Source organism: Pseudophryne corroboree, chromosome 8 (assembly GCF_028390025.1).
Source record: "Pseudophryne corroboree isolate aPseCor3 chromosome 8, aPseCor3.hap2, whole genome shotgun sequence".
Taxonomy (NCBI): Eukaryota; Metazoa; Chordata; class Amphibia; order Anura; family Myobatrachidae; genus Pseudophryne; species Pseudophryne corroboree.
The window spans coordinates 33,357,371-33,378,246 of NC_086451.1; the positions used below are offsets into that span (position 1 = coordinate 33,357,371).

The window sequence follows — 20,876 nt, forward strand, 5'->3', positions numbered from 1 at the left end:
TCTATTTCTCGGAGTCCGTAGTGGATGCTGGGGTTCCTGAAAGGACCATGGGGAATAGCGGCTCCGCAGGAGACAGGGCACAAAAAGTAAAGCTTTAGGATCAGGTGGTGTGCACTGGCTCCTCCCCCTATGACCCTCCTCCAAGCCAGTTAGGTACTGTGCCCGGACGAGCGTACACAATAAGGGAGGAATTATGAATCCCGGGTAAGACTCATACCAGCCACACCAATCACACCGTACAACTTGTGATCTAAACCCAGTTAACAGTATGATAACAGCGGAGCCTCTGAAAAGATGGCTCACAACAATAATAACCCGATTTTTGTAACTATGTACAAGTATTGCAGATAATCCGCACTTGGGATGGGCGCCCAGCATCCACTACGGACTCCGAGAAATAGAATTATCGGTAAGTAAATTCTTATTTTCTCTATCGTCCTAGTGGATGCTGGGGTTCCTGAAAGGACCATGGGGATTATACCAAAGCTCCCAAACGGGCGGGAGAGTGCGGATGACTCTGCAGCACCGAATGAGAGAACTCCAGGTCCTCTTTTGCCAGGATATCAAATTTGTAGAATTTTACAAACGTGTTCTCCCCTGACCACGTAGCTGCTCGGCAGAGTTGTAATGCCGAGACCTCTCGGGCAGCCGCCCAAGATGAGCCCACCTTCCTTGTGGAATGGGCCTTAACCGATTTAGACTGTGGCAGGCCTGCCTCAGAATGTGCAAGTTGAATTGTGTTACAAATCCAACGAGCAATCGCCTGCTTAGAAGCAGGCGCACCCAACTTGTTGGGTGCATACAGTATAAACAGCGAGTCAGATTTTCTGACTCCAGCTGTCCTGGAACATATTTTCAGGGCCCTGACAACTCCTAGCAACTTGGAGTCCTCCAAGTCCCTAGTAGGTGCAAGGCACCACAATAAGCTGGTTCAGGTGAAACACTGACACCACCTTAGGGAGAGAACTGGGGACGAGTCCGCAGCTCTGCCCTGTCCGAATGGACAAACAGATATGGGCTTTTTTGAGAAAAAACCACCAATTTGACACTCGCCTGGTCCAGGCCAGGGCCAAGAGCATGGTCACTTTTTATGTGAGATGCTTCAAATCCACATATTTGACTGGTTTTAAACCAATGTGATTTGAGGAATCCCAGAACTACGTTGAGATCCCACAGTGCCACTGGAGGCACAAAAAAGGGGTTTGTATATGCAATACTCCCTTGACAAACTTCTGGACTTCAGGAACTGAAGCCAATTCTTTCTGGAAGAAAATTTACAGGGCCGAATTTGAACCTTAATGGACCCCAATTTGAGGCCCATAGACACTCCTGTTTGCAGGAAATGCAGGAAACGACCGAGTTGAAATTTCTTTGTGGGGCCTTCCTGGCCTCACACCACGCAACATATTTTCGCCACACGTGGTGATAATGTTGTGCGGTCACCTCCTTTCTGGCTTTGACCAGGGTAGGAATGACCTCTTCCGGAATGCCTTTTTTCCCTTAGGATCCGGCTTTCCATCGCCATGCCGACAAACGCAGCTGCGGTAAGTCTTGGAACAGACATGGTACTTGCTGAAGCAAGTCCCTTCTTAGCGGCAGAGGCCATAAGACCTCTGTAAGCATCTCTTGAAGTTCCGGGTACCAAGTCCTTCTTGGCCAATCCGGAGCCATGAGTATAGTTCTTACTCCTCTACGTCTTATAATTCTCAGCACCTTAGGTATGAGAAGCAGAGGAGGGAACACATACACCGACTGGTACACCCACGGTGTTACCAGAACGTCCACATCTATTGCCTGAGGGTCTCTTGACCTGGCGCAATACCTGTCCCGTTTTTTGTTCAGACGGGACGCCATCATGTCCACCTTTGGTATTTCCCAACGGTTTACAATCATGTGGAAAAAACTTCTCAATGAAGTTTCCACTCTCCCGGGTGGAGGTCGTGCTGAGGAAGTCTGCTTCCCAGTTTCCATTCCCGGGATGAAAAACTGCTGACAGTGTTATCACATGATTTTCCGCCCAGCGAAAAGTCCTTGCAGTTTCTGCCATTGCCCTCCTGCTTCTTGTGTCGCCCTGTCTGTTTACGTGGGCGACTGCCGTGATGTTTTTCCCACTGGATCAATACCGGCTGACCTTGAAGCAGAGGTCTTGCTAAGCTTAGAGCATTATAAATTTACCCTTAGCTCCAGTATATTTATGTGGAGAAAAGTCTCCATACTTGATCACACTCCCTGGAAATTTTTTCCTTGTGTGACTGCTCCCCAGCCTCTCAGGCTGGGCTCCGTGGTTACCAGCATCCAATCCTGAATGCCGAATCTGCTGCCCTCTAGAAGATGAGCACTCTATAACCACCACAGGAGAGACACCCTTGTCCTTGGATATTGGGTTATCCGCTGATGCATCTGAAGATGCGATCCGGACCATTTGTCCAGCAGATCCCACTGAAAAGTTCTTACGTGAAATCTGCCGAATGGAATTGCTTCGTAGGAAGCCACCATTTTTACCAGGACCCTTGTGCAATGATGCACTGTTTTTAGGAGGTTCCTGACTTGCTCGGATAACTCCCTGGCTTTCTCTTCCGGGAGAAACACCTTTTTCTGGACTGTGTCCAGAATCATCCCTAGGCACAGCAGACGTGTCGTCGGGATCAGCTGCGATTTTGGAATATTTAGAATCCACCCGTGCTGATTGTAGCAGTATCCGAGATAGTGCTACTCCGACCTCCAACTGTTCCCTGGACTATGCCCCTATCAGGAGATCGTCCAAGTAAGGGATAATTAAGACGCCTTTTCTTCGAAGAAGAATCATCAATTCGGCCATTACCTTGGTAAAGACCCCAGGGTGCCGTGGACAATCCAAACGGCAGCGTCTGAAACTGATAGTGACAGTTCTGCACCACGAACCTGAGGTACCCTTAGTGAGAAGGGCAAATTTGGGACATAGAGGTAAGCATCCCTGATGTCCCGGGACACTATATAGTCCCCTTATTCCTGGTTCGTTATCACTGCTCTGAGTGACTTCATCTTAATTTGAACCTTTGTAAGTGTTCAAAAACAAATTTTTAGAATAAGTCTCACCTAGCCTTCTGGCTTCAGTACCACAATATAGTGTGGAATAATACCCCTTTTCTGTAGTAGGAGGGGTAATTTAATTATCACCTGCTGGGAATACAGCTTGTGAATTTTTTCCCATACTACCTCCTTGTCGGAGGGAGACTTGGTAAAGCAGACTTCAGGAGCCTGCGAAGGGGAAACGTCTCGACATTCCCATCTGTACCCCCGGGATACTACTTGTAGGATCCAGGGGTCCTGTACGGTCTCAGCGCCATGCTGAGAACTTGTCAGACGCGGTGGAACGCTTCTGTTCCTGGGAATGGGCTGCCTGCTGCAGTCTTCTTCCCTTTCCTCTATCCCTGGGCAGATATGATCTTATAGGGACGAGAGGACTGAGGCTGAAAAGACGGTGTCTTTTTCTGCAGAGATGTGACTTAGGGTAAAAAACGGTGGATTTTCCAGCAGTTGCCGTGACCACCAGGTCCGATGGACCGACCCCAAACAAGTCCTCTTCCTGTATACGGCCATACTGTGCCGTTTGGAATCTGCATCACCTGACCACTGTCGTGTCCATAACATCTTCTGGCAGTTATGGACATCGCGTTTATTCATGATGCCAGAGTGCAAATATCCCTCTGTGCATCTCGCATATATAGAAATGCTCTATAGTCAATAAAATACTGTCCCTGTCAAGGGTATCAATATTTTTAGTCAGGGAATCCGACCAAGCCACCCTAGCTCTGCACATCCAGGCTGAGGCGATCGCTGGCCGCAGTATAACACCAGTATGTGTGTATATACTTTTTATTATATTTTCCAGCCTTGTCAGCTGGTCCTTGAGGACGGCCCTATCTATAGACGGTACCGCCACTTGTTTTGATAAGCGTGTGAGCGCCTTATCCACCTTAAAGGGTGTTTCCCAACGCGCCCTAACTTCTGGCGGGAAAGGGTATACCGCCCATAATTTTCTATCGGGGGGAACCCACGCATCATCACACACTTTATTTAATTTATCTGATTCAGGAAAAACTATGGTAGTTTTTTCACATCCCACATAATACCCTCTTTTGTGGTACTTGTAGTATCAGAAATACGTAACACCTCCTTCATTGCCTTTAACGTGTGGCCCTAATAAGGAATACGTTTGTTTATTCACCGTCGACACTGGATTCAGTGTCCCTGTCTGTGTCTGTGTCGACCGACTAAAGTAAACGGGCGTTTTAAAACCCTTGACGGTGTTTTTGAGACGTCTGGACCGTACTAATTGTTTGTCGGCCGTCTCATGTCGTCAACCGACCTTGCAGCGTGTTGACATTATCACGTAATTTCCTAAATAAGCCATCCATTCCGGTGTCGACTCCCTAGAGAGTGACATCACCATTACAGGCAATTGCTCCGCCTCCTCACCAACATCGTCCTCCTACCTGTCGACACACACGTACCGACACACAGCACACACACAGGGAATGCTCTGATAGAGGACAGGACCCACTAGCCCTTTGGAGAGACAGAGGGAGAGTTTGCCAGCACACACCAAAAACGCTATAATTATATAGGGACAACCTTATATAAGTGTTTTCCCTTATAGCATCTTAATATATATATAAGCATATCGCCAAATTAGTGCCCCCCCTCTCTGTTTTAACCCTGTTTCTGTAGTGCAGTGCAGGGGAGAGCCTGGGAGCCTTCCCTCCAGCCTTTCTGTGAGGGAAAATGGCGCTGTGTGCTGAGGAGATAGGCCCCGCCCCTTTTTCGGCGGCCTCGTCTCCCGCTCTTAACGGATTCTGGCAGGGGTTAAATATCTCCATATAGCCTCCGGAGGCTATATGTGAGGTATTTTTAGCCAAAATAGGTATTCATTTGCCTCCCAGGGCGCCCCCCTCCCAGCGCCCTGCACCCTCAGTGACTGCCGTGTGAAGTGTGCTGAGAGGAAAATGGCGCACAGCTGCAGTGCTGTGCGCTACCTTTAGAAGACTGAGGAGTCTTCTGCCGCCGATTCTGGACCTCTTCTTACTTCAGCATCTGCAAGGGGGCCGGCAGCAAGGCTCCGGTGACCATCCAGGCTGTACCTGTGATCGTCCCTCTGGAGCTGATGTCCAGTAGCCAAGAAGCCAATCCATCCTGCACGCAGGTGAGTTCACTTCTTCTCCCCTAAGTCCCTCGTTGCAGTGATCCTGTTGCCAGCAGGACTCACTGTAAAATAAAAAACCTAAGCTAAACTTTCCTAAGCAGCTCTTTAGGAGAGCCACCTAGATTGCACCCTTCTCGGCCGGGCACAAAAATCTAACTGGCTTGGAGGAGGGTCATAGGGGGAGGAGCCAGTGCACACCACCTGATCCTAAAGCTTTACTTTTTGTGCCCTGTCTCCTGCGGAGCCGCTATTCCCCATGGTCCTTTCAGGAACCCCAGCATCCACTAGGACGATAGAGAAATGTGGATATGGGTGCGGAATAAATGCACAAAAAGCTTCAGGGCTTTACATTTTCGCAGGAGCATTATTTCTAATGTTTTCTCATACGTCCTAGAGGATGCTGGGGATACCCAAGTCTCTATGGGAAGGGGGGGGGGGGGGGGGAATTCAATTGCACCCTCATGCAAACTGAACGTATTAGATTGCCAAAGCTATCCTGACGCTTTCATTAAATATTTTGCTTTATCTGTTTACCTTCTTTCTGCCTTTTTTTTCTTACATACATAACTGGTAACAAAGAATTGCCCTTGGAGTGACACAGATTAGCTCTGCACATTGGAAAAAAGTTGTAATCAAAGAGGAGTCTGCGTCGTATCCAAGGGCTATAAACAAAATGTAACAATGTGGCATACATGATATAATACTTCGAAGGATACTTAAAATCGTTAAGATTTGCAGGAGGGAAAATCCAAAGACATTTATTAAAGTAGTCTGAAGGTACGAAAATACTATAATCCTTTTTTTTAATCAAATTGAATAATAAAAGGAAAATGAATATAAACAGATTCCAGGAAACGAGTATGACCTCGACTCCTCGTATCAACAAGAGGAGGAGACAATTCAGATTTATCAGGCGCTCGAGGTTCAAAAAAATGATAACACATTAAAAACACAACTTAATGTGAGAGATCTGTGGGAACACAATCCTATTATTCCTCCCTTCCACAAGTCTCAGCCCAACAGGAATGATCAAATATAGGTCCCATGACTGAGCTGGAATCTGGCATATTGCAGCCTGGCCACCAGTGATGCAATAGCAACTGGGTGGGTCAGGGGGGGGTTCACAGTGACTGCCGGGAATTCTGCCAGCAGAGGTTACGCACGGTCTGGTGGGCACAGATAAGAGAAACGCTGAGTGTGAGGGAATCATACTGATGGGAAAGAGATTGGAATGGCTATTATTTATTAGCAGTTGCTTATATAGCGCACACGTATTCAGCAGCGTTGTACAGAGAATATTTGTTAGTCGCTTCGGTTCCAGCCCCAGTGGAGCTTATAATCTATGGGGGGGGATTCAATGCAACGTGCCCTTCTGTAACGGCATATAGTGCCCATTGGTATCGTGAGTTTCCCTTGCACCCTATTGAGAAGTGAGGGAGAATTTGGGATACTGGCAGGTATTTAAGCAGCCGGGCATGGCGGAACATCACGCTGAATTGAATTCCCCCCTCTATTCCGTACCACATGCAGAGATATACAGTAGGGTTAGGTTATTTGACAATAGCCAATTAACCAAACAGTATGTTTTTGGAGTGTCGGTGGAAACCGAAGCACCCAGAGTTATTCCATGCAAACCTGGGGAGAACATACAAACTCTGCACATATGACTGGAAATTGAACCGGTCATCCCAGGGATGTGCTAGAACCCTGCGCATCTGCGGTCAAACGCGTGTGGTGATCTCACACGTGCTGGGGCCTGGAGCAATGTCTGGGAACAGGGAATACCCTACACCAACCCTAAGGAAAAGATGTTTAAAAGAAAGTTCCAGACTCGTGCAGGAGAGATGCCGCTAAAATGTCGGCAGTCCTTTTGTGAGCTGGGCCAAATATGAGCTTGTTTGTTCATTAGGAGCAATAGACATAAGGGAAGATGGAAAGGGCCCCATACACTAGAACGATAATGCCCGATTTCATCAGATTTCGGGCATTCAGGTGAAATTGGGCATTTTGGAGGTGTTTCCGATCCGATGTGCATTCCCGTAAGCATCAGATCGGATCCCCTAGATTGAATGTAACATAGTATCTAAGGTTGAAAAAAGACAATTTGTCCATCGAGTTCAGCCTATTTGTAGTCTCCTATGCAGGATTATTTGGTCTATAATTTTGACTGATGCTGATGTCTGCCGTTACGTTGTACCCTGTTTTTGTAGTATCTATAATGCGTGACTACGCACCATAACCCTGGATATCCTTATCCATTAGGAATTTATCTAACCCATTCTTAAAGGTGTTGACTGAGTCCGCCATTACAACTCCCTCAGGCAGGATATTCCAAACACGTATCGTCCTTACCGTGAAAAAGCCTTTACGCCGTATTGTGTGGAATCTCCTCTCCTGTAACCTAAGCGAGTGTCCACGTGTCCTCTGTGCTGATCTTACCAATAACAGGTCCTGCGCAAGCTCTATGTATTGTCCCCTTATATATTTGTAGATGTTGATTATGTCCCCTCTTAGTCTCCTCTTTTCCAGTGTAAACATGCCTAGTCTTGCAAGCCTTTCCTGGTATTCCAGCTTCTCCATGCCCTTAATTAGTTTGGTCGCCCGCCTCTGAACCTTTTCTAGCTCCAGGATATCCTTTTTGTAGTATGGTGCCCAGAATTGTACGCAGTATTCAAGGTGTGGCCTCACTAGTGATTTATATAATGGGAGTATAACACTCTCGTCCCTTGCATCAATTCCCCGTTTAATGCATGCTAGTATCTTATTAGCCTTCTTTTCTGCACTCCTACTTTGGGTACTGCACTAACGATCATGTCTGACCCCGCAGGCATGGCTGGGATCGCATAAGATACATGCGATCGTGCTGCCGGGGTGGTCGCCTGCGACACGAGGGTCGGACATTTCGCGTTAGTGTATGGGGACCTTTACAAGCCTTGTAGAGTGAAAAAGTTGAGATAAAGTTCCAATCAGCTCCCCCTGTCCGTTTCCAAACACAGCCTGTAACATGGCAGTTAGGAGCTGATTGGCTGGTACTTTACCTCTCTCCACAGTTTAGTACATCTGCCCCCTGAGTGTTGTCACTGGATCCTAGGTAATGGATAGGCCGCATTCTTACAAACGGTCAGTAACACGAGAGAGAATAATACCGCAGTACTACATAAAATATGGCACCAGCAATAAATGGAGCCCAGAGTGCCGTATGGTCTGCGGCACAATCCTAGCACAATATGAGAATGTCGCTCAAGCAAAAGGGTGAAACTATCATAGCTGAATACTAGCTGGATAATGCCAACATTATCCTCACAAAAAAACGCTTGGGAATTACTTTGAATGAGCCCCAGCGTTGATGCCTGGTACTTTGCTCCAACCAACAGGGCAGGAGGGAACAAAATACACAATAAATACATCATTTAAAAGAAAACAAAACTATAGATAGCACCAATGAAATCCATCCAGCCAGTGAGCCCAGAAGCCGCTAGGACAGGTGGGACCAGGTTTCACATACCGCATATTCCAAGAAAAATAAAACCAGGGATAAAAAACGCGTTGTGGATGATAAATGGTGATGCAGCCAATCAGATCCTTTCATGTGTTCAACGCCTAACTGTCATGTGTTTGAAAAATGTCAGTTGGGAGCGGATTGGCTGGAACACCACTTATCATACGCACAAAGTTTCTTTTTATCGCTCAATGATAAATGGGCCCCTATGTCTGGCTGTAACCTTAGCGATTTATAAAGATGCAGAATAAGCAGGATGAATATATGAGTATTCATAGGAGCTTACAATCTAAAAATGTTGTGTGTTTCAACAAAAGTTGGCAAAAGTTGTATTACGGATACAACACAGAGAGGGGCTGGAAGTTTGTGGCACAGTATCTGGACTTGCCGATCAGCTATTATCCACATTATCCAGATGAACACGCATGCTACACACAGCAACTCAGAGGCATATATGTATAGCAGGCTCCATAGAAAACATCAGTAATGACCAACCGTCAGTAAACTTACTGACACCCAAAAAGACCTTGGACCCCTTTTACCTAAAAATACTGCAATGTTCACTATGGGCAAAAAAAAGCAACAACATAACTACATAAAGAATGAGTCAGTGTAATGTTAAGTATTAAGAATAAAAATATTTAGAAAAGATGGAAACCCTGAAAACATGTCCCTGCTCAGACACAGCATATATTAGTGGGATGCATACACTTTACAGACTCAGAGGGTGTAACTACATATTGCAACAATGTCTACTATATATCATATAATAATCCCAGTAATAATGTATAATTCCTATACTCCCTGCACAGGGCTAATAAGAAGAGCTACAGCACAGCTGCACATACATGTATGACATACCATATAACCTAACATGCATAACTCACCCTGTCCCTGCTGATATGTGTGTGTGTGCTAGTGTCCTCTGAGCCTGCACTCTGCACTGCACAGCAGCCAGCACTCACATGTTACCCTCCCACATGGTGCAACCAGGAAGTGGTCACAGCACCGCCCCTTCATTGCCATACACCACCCATCTGCTCAGTGTTACAGACAGGTGGACACCTAGTGGTTAGTTTTGAGTACAGCAGCATCATACAGAAGATAAAGTCAGTATCACCCAAGACTATTATTATTATTATTATTATTATTATTATTATTATTATTATTATTATACATTTTCTTATTATTATTAGTATTGTTATTGTTATTATACATTTTATTATTATTATACATTTTATTATTATTAGTATTGTTATTATTATTATTATTATTATTAATATTATTATTATACATTTTCTTCTTCTTCATTTTATTATTATTATTATACATTTTCTTATTATTATTATTATTATTAGCATCCTCCATTATTTATATGGTGCCACAGTTTTGCTTACAGCCCCCCGCACTACCCCTCGGCCGCCCACAGCAGAGAACATGTGGGTGGTACGTGGGGGATACGATGACGCGATTTGTGCTGAATCGCGTCATCGTAGCTGCGCCCCCCGCTGTACAGTGCCTGTTTTCTCTGCACTGTCTAGCAGGAGAGGGGCCACGATGACGCGATCATGATGCCATGCCCCCGGACTGCTCACGTTCCCCACCGACCACGCCCCCGGGCTGCCCACTTTGCTCCCGGAGGAGGGTGCAGCAAGGTAGGCACCTATGGGCTGAACCCAAGGGTTTGGTGGCATTGTTTGCAGTGGGGGCATGTGATGGTATAAGGGAGGGATGGAAAAGCACATAAGGGAAGAGGGCCCTGCCCATGAGAGCTTACACTCTAAAGATAGTAGCAGCGATCTAACATAGTAGTAACGGGATCCAGTCATTAGGTCGACAGTGAGTAGGTCGACACTGTCTAGGTCGACCACTATTAGTTGACAGTAAGTAGTCGCCATGCGAGGGGACACGGTGCACTAATTGGGGTTCCCGGTCACTGTACAGAGAAAACGACACCAAAAAAAGAAAAAAAAAACTAATGTTGACCTTTTCTCATGTCAACCTAGTACATGTCGACCTAGAGTCCCTGTCGACCTACAAAACACATCGACGTACTTACTGTTAACCAATAGTGGTCGACTTAGACACTGTCGGCCTAAGTCTATTCTACCTAACTTACCACACCCAGTCGTAACATACTTACCAACTTTTTCCCTCCAGAGAGGAGAAGCAGCCGTCACGGTAAATCCCGCTAATCGCGGATCCTCTGGAGAAGGGTCAGAGGTAAAATGATGGTATTTTGTGTCCTTTTAGCGCGCCCCCTCCATACGGACCTGTGATTTTCACGATGTCCTGCCCACCTCACTAGGGAGCAGGCGGGATGCCCGTAATATCGGGAGTCCCCCATGATTTCCGGGACAGTAGGAAAGTATGAGCAGCAACCCTTCAAATGTCTCAAATGCATGTGCAAACATCAGGGATATCTCTGGGGCCTCAACAACCCACCTTGACCGCACCCACCCCATTTTACAGCAGTGGGTGGTATTCAAAAAAATAGTGTGTGTGTGTGTGTGTGTGTGTGTGTGTGTGTGTGTGTGTGTGTATATATATATGTATATGTATATGTATATATATATACTATATATATATATATATATATACAGTACACTGCTCAAAAAAATAAAGGGAACACTAAAATAACACATCCTAGGTCTGAATGAATGAAATATTCTTATTAAATACTTTGTTCTTTACATAGTTGAATGTGCTGACAACAAAATCACACAAAAATGATCAATGGAAATCAAATTTATTAACCCATGGAGGTCTGGATTTGGAGTCACCCTCAAAATTAAAGTGGAAAAACACACTACAGGCTGATCCAACTTTGATGTAATGTCCTTAAAATAAGTCAAAATGAGGCTCAGTAGTGTGTGTGGCCTCCACGTGCCTGTGTGACCTCCCTACAACCCACACAAGTGGCTCAGGTAGTGCAGCTCATCCAGGATGGCACATCAATGCGAGCTGTGGCAAGAAGGTTTGCTGTGTCTGTCAGCGTAGTGTCCAGAGCATGGAGGCGCTACCAGGAGACAGGCCAGTACATCAGGAGACTTGGAGGGCAACAACCCAGCAGCAGGACCGCTACCTCCGCCTTTGTGCAAGGAGGAACAGGAGGAGCACTGCCAGAGCCCTGCAAAATGACCTCCAGCAAGCCACAAATGTGCATGTGTCTACTCAAATGATCAGAAACAGACTCCATGAGGGTGGTATGAGGGCCCGACGTCCACAGGTGGGGGTTGTGCTTACAGCCCAACACCGTGCAGGACGTTTGGCATTTGCCAGAGAACACCAAAATTGGCAAATTCGCCACTGGCACCCTGTGCTCTTCACAGATGAAAGCAGGTTCTCACTGAGCACATGTGACAGACGTGACAGAGTCTGGAGACGCCAAGGAGAACGTTCTGCTGCCTGCAATATCCTCCAGCATGACCGGTTTGGCAGTGGGTCAGTAATGGTGTGGGGTGACATTTATTTGGGGGGCCGCACAGCCCTCCATGTGCTCGCCAGAGGTAGCCTGACTGCCATTAGGTACCGAGATGAGATCCTCAGACTCCTTGTGAGACCATATGCTGGTGCGGTTGGCCTTGGGTTTCTCCTAATGCAAGACAATGCTAGACCTCATGTGGCTGGAGTGTGTCAGCAGTTCCTGCAAGACGAAGGCATTGATGCTATGGACTGGCCCGCCCGTTCCCCAGACCTGAATCCAATTGAGCACATCTGGGACATCATGTCTCGCTCCATCCACCAACGCCACGTTGCACCACAGACTGTCCAGGAGTTGGCGGATGCTTTAGTCCAGGTCTGGGAGGAGATCCCTCAGGAGACTATCCGCCACCTCATCAGGAGCATGCCCAGGCGTTGTAGGGAGGTCATACAGGCACGTGGAGGCCACACACACTACTGAGCCTCATTTTGACTTGTTTTAAGGACATTACATCAAAGTTGGATCAGCCTGTAGTGTGTTTTTCCACTTTAATTTTGAGGGTGACTCCAAATCCAGACCTCCATGGGTTAATACATTTGATTTCCATTGATAATTTTTGTGTGATTTTGTTGTCAGCACATTCAACTATCTAAAGAACAAAGTATTTAATAAGAATATTTCATTCATTCAGATCTAGGATGTGTTATTTTGGTGTTCCCTTTATTTTTTTGAGCAGTGTATATATATACTGTACATATACACATATATACAGATAGATAGATAGATAGATAGATAGATAGATAGATAGATAGATAGATAGATAGATAGATAGATAGATTTCTCTAACGTCCTAGTGGATGCTGGGGACTCCGTCAGGACCATGGGGAATAGCGGCTCCGCAGGAGACAGGGCACAAAAGCAAGCTTTTAGGATCACATGGTGTGTACTGGCTCCTCCCCCTATGACCCTCCTCCAAGCCTCAGTTAGGTTTTTGTGCCCGGCCGAGAAGGGTGCAATCTAGGTGGCTCTCTTAAAGAGTTGCTTAGAAAAAGTTTTTAGGTTCTTTATTTTCAGTGAGTCCTGCTGGCAACAGGCTCACTGCATCGAGGGACTTAGGGGAGAGATTTTCAACTCACCTGCGTGCAGGATGGATTGGATTCTTAGGCTACTGGACATAGCTCCAGAGGGAGTCGGAACACAGGGCTCGCCCTGGGGTTCATCCCGGAGCCGCGCCGCCGACCCCCCTTGCAGATGCTGAAGATGAAGAGGTCCGGAACCAGGCGGCAGAAGACTCTCAGTCTTCATCAGGTAGCGCACAGCACTGCAGCTGTGCGCCATTGTTGTCAGCACACTTCACACAGCGGTCACGGAGGGTGCAGGGCGCTGGGGGGGGCGCCCTGGGCAGCAATGTATAATACCTGTATGGCGAAAAATACATCACATATAGCCCTTGAGGCTATATGGATGTATTTAACCCCTGCCAGATATCTAAAACTCCGGAGAAGAAGCCCGCCGAAAAGGGGGCGGGGCCTATTCTCCTCAGCACACAGCGCCATTTTCCCTCACAGAAAGGCTGGTGGGAAGGCTCCCATGATCTCCCCTGCACTGCACTACAGAAACAGGGTTAAAACAGAGGGGGGGGGGGCACTGATTTGGCGATATGTATATATATTAAAATGCTATAAAAGGAACACTTATATAAAGGTTGTCCCTGGATAATTATAGCGTTTTGGTGTGTGCTGGCAAACTCTCCCTCTGTCTCCCCAAAGGGCTAGTGGGTCCTGTCCTCTATCAGAGCATTTCCCTATGTGTGTGCTGTATGTCGGTACGTGTGTGTCGACATGTATGAGGAAAATATTGGTGAGGAGGCGGAGCAAATTGCCTGTAATGGTGATGTCACTCTCTAGGGAGTCGACACCGGAATGGATGGCTTATTTATGGAAATTACGTGACAATGTCAACACGCTGCAAGCCGGTTGACGACATGAGAGGGCCGGCGAACAAATTAGTATCTGTCCAGGCGTCTCAAACACCGTCAGGGGCTGTAAAATGCCCATTTACCTCAGTCGGTCGACACAGACCCAGACACGGACACTGATTTCAGTGTCGACGGTGAAGAAACAAACGTATTTTCTTTTAGGGCCACACGTTAAGGGCAATGAAGGAGGTGTTACATATTTCTGATACTCCAAGTACCACAAAAAAGGGTATTATGTGTGAGGTGAAAAAACTACCTGTAGTTTTTCCTGAATCAGATAAATTAAATGAAGTGTGTGATGATGCGTGGGTTTCCCCCGATAGAAAATTATTGGCGGTATACCCTTTCCCGCCAGAAGTTAAGGCGCGGTGGGAAACACCCCTCAGGGTGGATAAGGCGCTCACACGCTTATCAGAACAAGTGGCGGTACCATCTACGGATAGGGCCGTACTTAAGGAGCCAGCTGATAGGAGGCTGAAAAATATCCTAAAAAGTATACACACACATGCTGGTGTTATACTGCGACCAGCGATCGCCTCAGCCTGGATGTGCAGAGCTGAGGTGGCTTGGTCGGATTCCCTGACTAAAAATATTGATACCTTTGACAGGGACAGTATTTTATTGACTATAGAGCATTTAAAGGATGCATTTCTATATATGCGAGATGCGCAGAGGGATATTTGCACTCTGGCATCAAGAGTAAATGCGATGTCCATATCTGCAAGAAGATGTTTATGGACACGACAGTGGTCAGGTGATGCAGATTCCAAACGGCACAAAGATGTATTGCCGTATAAAGGGGAGGAGTTATTTGGGGTCGGTCCATGGGACCTGGTGGCCAGGGCAACTGCTGGAAAATCCACCGTTTTTTACCCTAAGTCACATCTCTGCAGAAAAAGACACCGTCTTTTCAGCCTCAGTCCTTTCGTCCCTATAAGAGTCATATCTGCCCAGGGATAGAGGAAAGGGAAGAAGACTGCAGCAGGCAGCCCATTCCCAGGAACAGAAGCCCTCCACCGCTTCTACCAAGTTCTCAGCATGACGCTGGGACCGTACAGGACCCCTGGATCCTACAAGTAGTATCCAAGGGGTACAGATTGGAATGTCGAGAGGTTTCCCCCCTCGCAGGTTCCTGTAGTCTGCTGTACCAATGTCTTCCTCCGACAGGGAGGCAGTATTGAAAACAATTCACAAGCTGTATTCCCAGCAGGTGATAATAAAATTACCCCTCCGACAACAAGGAAAGGGGTATTACTCCACACTATATGGTGGTACTGAAGGCTAGGTGAGACCTATTCTAAATCTGAAAAATTTGAACACTTGCAAGGGTTCAAATCCAGATGGAGTCACTCAGAGCAGTGATAGCAAAGAACAAGGGGACTATATGGTGTCCCGGGACATCAGGGATGCTTACCTCCATGTCCCAAAATTTGCCTTTTCTCACCAAGGGTACCTCAGGTTCGTGGTACAGAACTGTCACTATCAGTTTCAAGACGATGCCGTTGGATTGTCCAAGGCACCCCGGGTCCTTACCAAGGTAATGACCGAAAGGAGGATTCGTCTTCAAAGAAAATGGACGACCTCCTGATAAGAACAAGGTCCAGAGAACAGTTGGAGGTCGGAGTAGCACTATCTCAAGTAGTTCTACGACAGCACGGGTGGATTCTAAATATTCCAAAACCGCAGTTGTTCCGACGACACGTCTGCTGGTCCTAGGGATGATTCTGGACACAGTCCAGGAAAAGGTGTTTCTCCCAGAGGAGAAAGCCAGGGAGTTATCCGAGCTAATCGGGATCCTCCTAAAACCAGGAAAAGTATCAGTGCATCATTGCACAAGAGTCCTGGTAAAAATGGTGGCTTATTACGAAGCGCTTCCATTCGGCAGATTTCACGCAAGAACTCTTCAGTGGGATCTGCTGGACAAATGGTCCGGATCGCATCTTCAGATGCATCAGCGGATAACCCTATATCCAAGGACAAGGGTGTCTCTCCTGTGGTGATTACAGAGTGCTCATCTTCTAGAGGGCCGCAGATTCGGCATTCAGGATTGGATGCTGGTGACCACGGAGGCCAGCCTGAGAGGCTGGGGAGCAGTCACACAAGGAGTGTGATCAAGTCTGGAGAATTCTCTCCACATAAATATACTGGAGCTAAGAGCAAATTTATAATGCTCTAAGCTTAGCAAGACCTCTGCTTCAAGGTCAGCCGGTATTGATCCAGTGGGATAACATCACGGCAGTCGCCCACGTAAACAGAAAGGGCGGCACAAGAAGCAGGAGGGCAGTGGCAAAACTGCAAGGATTTTTCGCTGGGCGGAAAATCATGTGATAGCACTGTCAGCAGTGTCATTCCGGGAGTGGACGACTGGGAAGCAGACTTCCTCAGCAGGCACGACCTCCACCCGGGAGAGTGGGAACTTCATCGGGAAGTTTTCCGCATGATTGTGAACCGTTGGGAAAGACCAAAGGTGGACATGATGGCGTCCCGCCCGAACAAAAAATGGGACAGGTATTGCGCCAGGTCACGAGACCTTCAGGCGATAGCTGTGGACGTCCTGGTAACACCGTGGGTGTAACAGTCGGTGTATGTGTTCCCTCCTCTGCTTCTCATAACCAAGGTATTGAGAATTATAAGACATAGAGGAGTAAGAACTATACTCGTGGCTCCGGATTGGCCAAGAGGGACTTGGTAACCGGAACTTCAAGAGATGCTCACAGAGGACTAATGGCCTCGGGAGCTAAGAAGGGATTTGCTTTCAGCAAGTACCATGTCTGTTCCAAGAGGAACCGTGGCATCGGCCTTTAAGAAAGGACCTGCTCCAGCAGGGACCTTGTCTGTTCCAAGACTTACCGCGACTGCGTTTGACGGCATGGCGGTTTGAACGCCGGATCCTAAGGGAAAAGGCATTCCGGAAGAGGTCATACCTACCCTGGTCAAAGCCAGGAAGGAGGTGACCGCACAACGTTATCACCACATGTGGTAAAAATATGTTGCGTGGGTGAGGCCAGGAAGGCCCCACGAAAAAATTTCAACTAGGTCGATTTCTGCACTTCCTGCAAACAGGAGTGTCTATGAGCCTCAAATTGGGGTCCATTAAGGTTCAAGTTTCGGCCCTATAGATTTTCTTCCAGAAAGAATTGGCTTCAGTTCCTGAAGTCCAGACGTTTGTCAAGGGAGTATTGCATATACAGCCCTTGTGTGCCTCCAGTGGCACCGTGGGATCTCAACGTAGTGTTGGGATTCCTCAAATCATATTGGTTTGAACCACTCAAATCTGTGGATTTGAAATATCTCACATGGAAAGTGACCATGCTGTTGGCCCTGGCCTCGGCCAGGCGATTGTCAAAATTGGCGGCTTTGTCTTACAAAAGCCCATATTTGATTTTCCATTCGGACAGGGCAGAACTGCGGACTCGTCCCCAGTTTCTTCCTAAGGTGGTGTCAGCGTTTCACCTGAAACAACCTATTGTGGTGCCTGCGGCTACTAGGGACTTGGAGGACTCCAAGTTGCTAGACGTTGTCAGGGCCCTGAAAATATATATATATATATATATAATTCCAGGACGGCTGGAGTCAGAAAGTCTGACTTGCTGTTTATATTGTAGGCACCCAAAAAGCTGGGTGCTCCTGCTTCTAAGCAGACTATTGCTCGTTGGATTTGTAGTACAATTCAGCTTGCACATTCTGTGGCAGGCCTGCCACAGCCAAAATCTGTAAATGCCCATTCCACAAGGAAGGTGGGCTCATCTTGGGCGGCTGCCCGAGGGGTCTCGGCTTTACAACTTTGCCGAGCAGCTACTTGGTCAGGGGCAAACACGTTTGCAAAATTCTACAAATTTGATACCCTGGCTGAGGAGGACCTGGAGTTCTCTCATTCGGTGCTGCAGAGTCATCCGCACTCTCCCGCCCGTTTGGGAGCTTTGGTATAATCCCCATGGTCCTGACGGAGTCCCCAGCATCCACTAGGACGTTAGAGAAAATAAGATTTTACTTACCGATAAATCTATTTCTCATAGTCCGTAGTGGATGCTGGGCGCCCATCCCAAGTGCGGATTGTCTGCATTACTTGTACATAGTTATTGTTACAAAAAATCGGGTTATTATTGTTGTGAGCCATCTTTTTTAGAGGCTACTTCATTGTTATCATACTGTTAACTGGGTTCAAATCACAAGTTGTACGGTGTGATTGGTGTGGCTGGTATGAGTCTTACCCGGGATTCAAGATCCTTCCTTATTGTGTACGCTCGTCCGGGCACAGTACCTAACTGAGGCTTGGAGGAGGGTCATAGGGGGAGGAGCCAGTACACACCATGTGATCCTAAAAGCTTGCTTTTGTGCCCTGTCTCCTGCGGAGCCGCTATTCCCCATGGTCCTGACGGAGTCCCCAGCATCCACTACGGACTATGAGAAATAGATTTATCGGTAAGTAAAATCTTATTTAAAAACATGTGTATCACACATATTTCATTGGGAGCTGGGAGTGTTCAAGTGACTACTTTTCAGTACAATGTCAATGTGAAATGATGACACAGTATCTGTGCCAGCCAAAAGAACTCACCACAGCCAGTTTGTTTGTAGGGAGCGGTCAGGGGCTATAGGCGTCTGCTGTGTGGAGCCTCAGTCTGACTGTCAGTGTGCCCAGCCGCAGCGGTTGGCAGTTTTCCTGCGGCAGTGGAAGGGACAGACAAGGCAGGATGAACAGCGTTTTATTGGGACTGTCCCGCTGTCGCACCCGTGGGCAACAGTGTCCCACGTTAGGGGGGGACAGTTGGGAGGCTCCTGCACTCGCTGCAGAGCAGGGTGTATAGACGCTGTGCGCATGCGCACACAGCGTCTATTCACGGAGACAGAGGTACTGGGAGCATGCCAGCAGCTCACTGAGCGCTGGCCATACCCCCATAGTAACGAGAACGGGGGTCGTGGCTCGCGATGGCGGCGTTGACACGAGACCACGCCCCCTTTATGTGAAGCCTTGCCCATTTTATGTCACCACGCCCCCTTTCTTCGGCGGGCACGGCTCCGCCGCCCATGAGGTCCCGCTTGCTAATCCTTGAAAGTTGGGAGGTATGAGGGAGGACCACCAGGACTGGACCAAGTGACAGGGTAACCGGGGAGGGGGTGGGGAGAAGCTGGTGCAGCCTGTCAATTGTGTTTTTTAATTTGCAGGCAGCTGGAGCATAAATTAGAAAGCATTTCTAGGTGCTGCAACCCGTTTTTTTGTCCCCTGATCATTGGGAGCCCCCCCTGAACCTCGGGGCCCCATACAGTAGTCACCTTTGACCCCCTTTCTGATGCTGGTCCTGGCAAACATAGCCTTGCTTGTCTAGCTTCATCATATCTATACACCCTTTTACCGAGGCCACAGCCTTTTCAGGTGCACTTGCAGAAGTCCTGATCTTAGCCTACTAAATGTTGGGAGGTATGTTGGCACTACAAGTCCCAGCATGCCCTTCCAGCCATAATAGTTGAAGAGTCTAGATTTATTAGGTAACTGGACAGATTTTAAATAAAGTTTTAATTGTCTTGTGATATCTTTAGATGAGGTAAACATTGTTTGGAAACATAACTGCTTAATCCTATATTTAAAACTAAAAATGAAAGATAATTTTTGCTACCTCTTGTGCTGCCCATGGGGGTCATTCCGAGTTGTTCGCTCGTTATTTTTTTCTCTCGCAACGGAGGGATTAGTCGCTAATGCGCATGCGCAATGTCCGCAGTGCGACTGCGCCAAGTAAATTTGCTATGCAGTTAGGAATTTTACTCACGGCATTACGAGGTATTTTCTTCGTTCTGGTGATCGTAATGTGATTGACAGGAAGTGGGTGTTTCTGGGCGGAAACAGGCCGTTTTATGGGAGTGTGTGAAAAAACGCTACCGTTTCTGGGGAAAACGCGGGAGTGGCTGGAGAAACGGAGGAGTGTCTGGGCGAACGCTGGGTGTGTTTATGACGTCAAACCAGGAACGAAACTGACTGAACTGATCGCACTGGAAGAGTAAGTCTCGAGCTACTCAGAAACTGCACAGAGAAGTCTTTTCGCAATATTGCGAATCTTTCGTTCGCAATTTTGATAAGCTAAGATTCACTCCCAGTAGGCGGCGGCTTAGCGTGTGCAAAGCTGCTAAAAGCAGCTTGCGAGCGAACAACTTGGAATGAGGGACAATGTCGGGCCACTTGTACAAAATATTACAGGGCCATCTTTAGTTACCAATCCACCGCTAGTCTGCAGCAAAAGATACAAGAAAGGCAAATGCATAAAATCAGGCCCTATGAGGAGGGATCTCGCCCACCTCAATAGACCCCACCCCCTCATCAGACCACACCCCCTTTAGGGCTGATTCAATAAATTTCCCAGGCTGGTTTTCCATCCCAATCCGCCCCTGTACAATATTAAATCATTTTAATTGATTCAATAAAAGTTAGATTTCATTCGATTTTTGTGCACCATTTACGGACCATTTATTGAATCCTTCCTGGTGAACACAGCAGGAGTGTAGACACCAGAAAGTAGTGGGTGATGGTGGCCTCCCTGTCGACCTTAAGCACTGTCACCCTATTGACCATGCTGACATTTTGTACCTGTCGACCATATGGGGTCAACCTTATTACTGTTGACCTATCATCCGGATACCAGTATCATGGCAACCAATCAGATTTGAGTATACCTACTTATAGATATATTTCCTTCTACAACAAAACACGAGATGAAAATACTCCAGGAATGTGCTGACAAGTCTTGGTGCAAAACCCCAAATCAGACTGGATTGTGTGCAGCTGACTGGGTGTGAGGTGTTG

General features: G+C 47.2%; 1 protein-coding gene across 1 annotated transcript in view; it reads right to left on the reverse strand.

The window, feature by feature from the left end:
- ALAD (aminolevulinate dehydratase) overlaps positions 1–9,683 on the reverse strand; it is a 39,163-nt gene extending 29,480 nt beyond the window's left edge. The window contains exon 1 of the mRNA XM_063936206.1: positions 9,569–9,683. The gene's annotated coding sequence lies outside the window, so the exon portion shown is untranslated. The remainder of the gene's footprint in view (positions 1–9,568) is intronic.
- Positions 9,684–20,876: the final 11,193 nt, after the last annotated feature.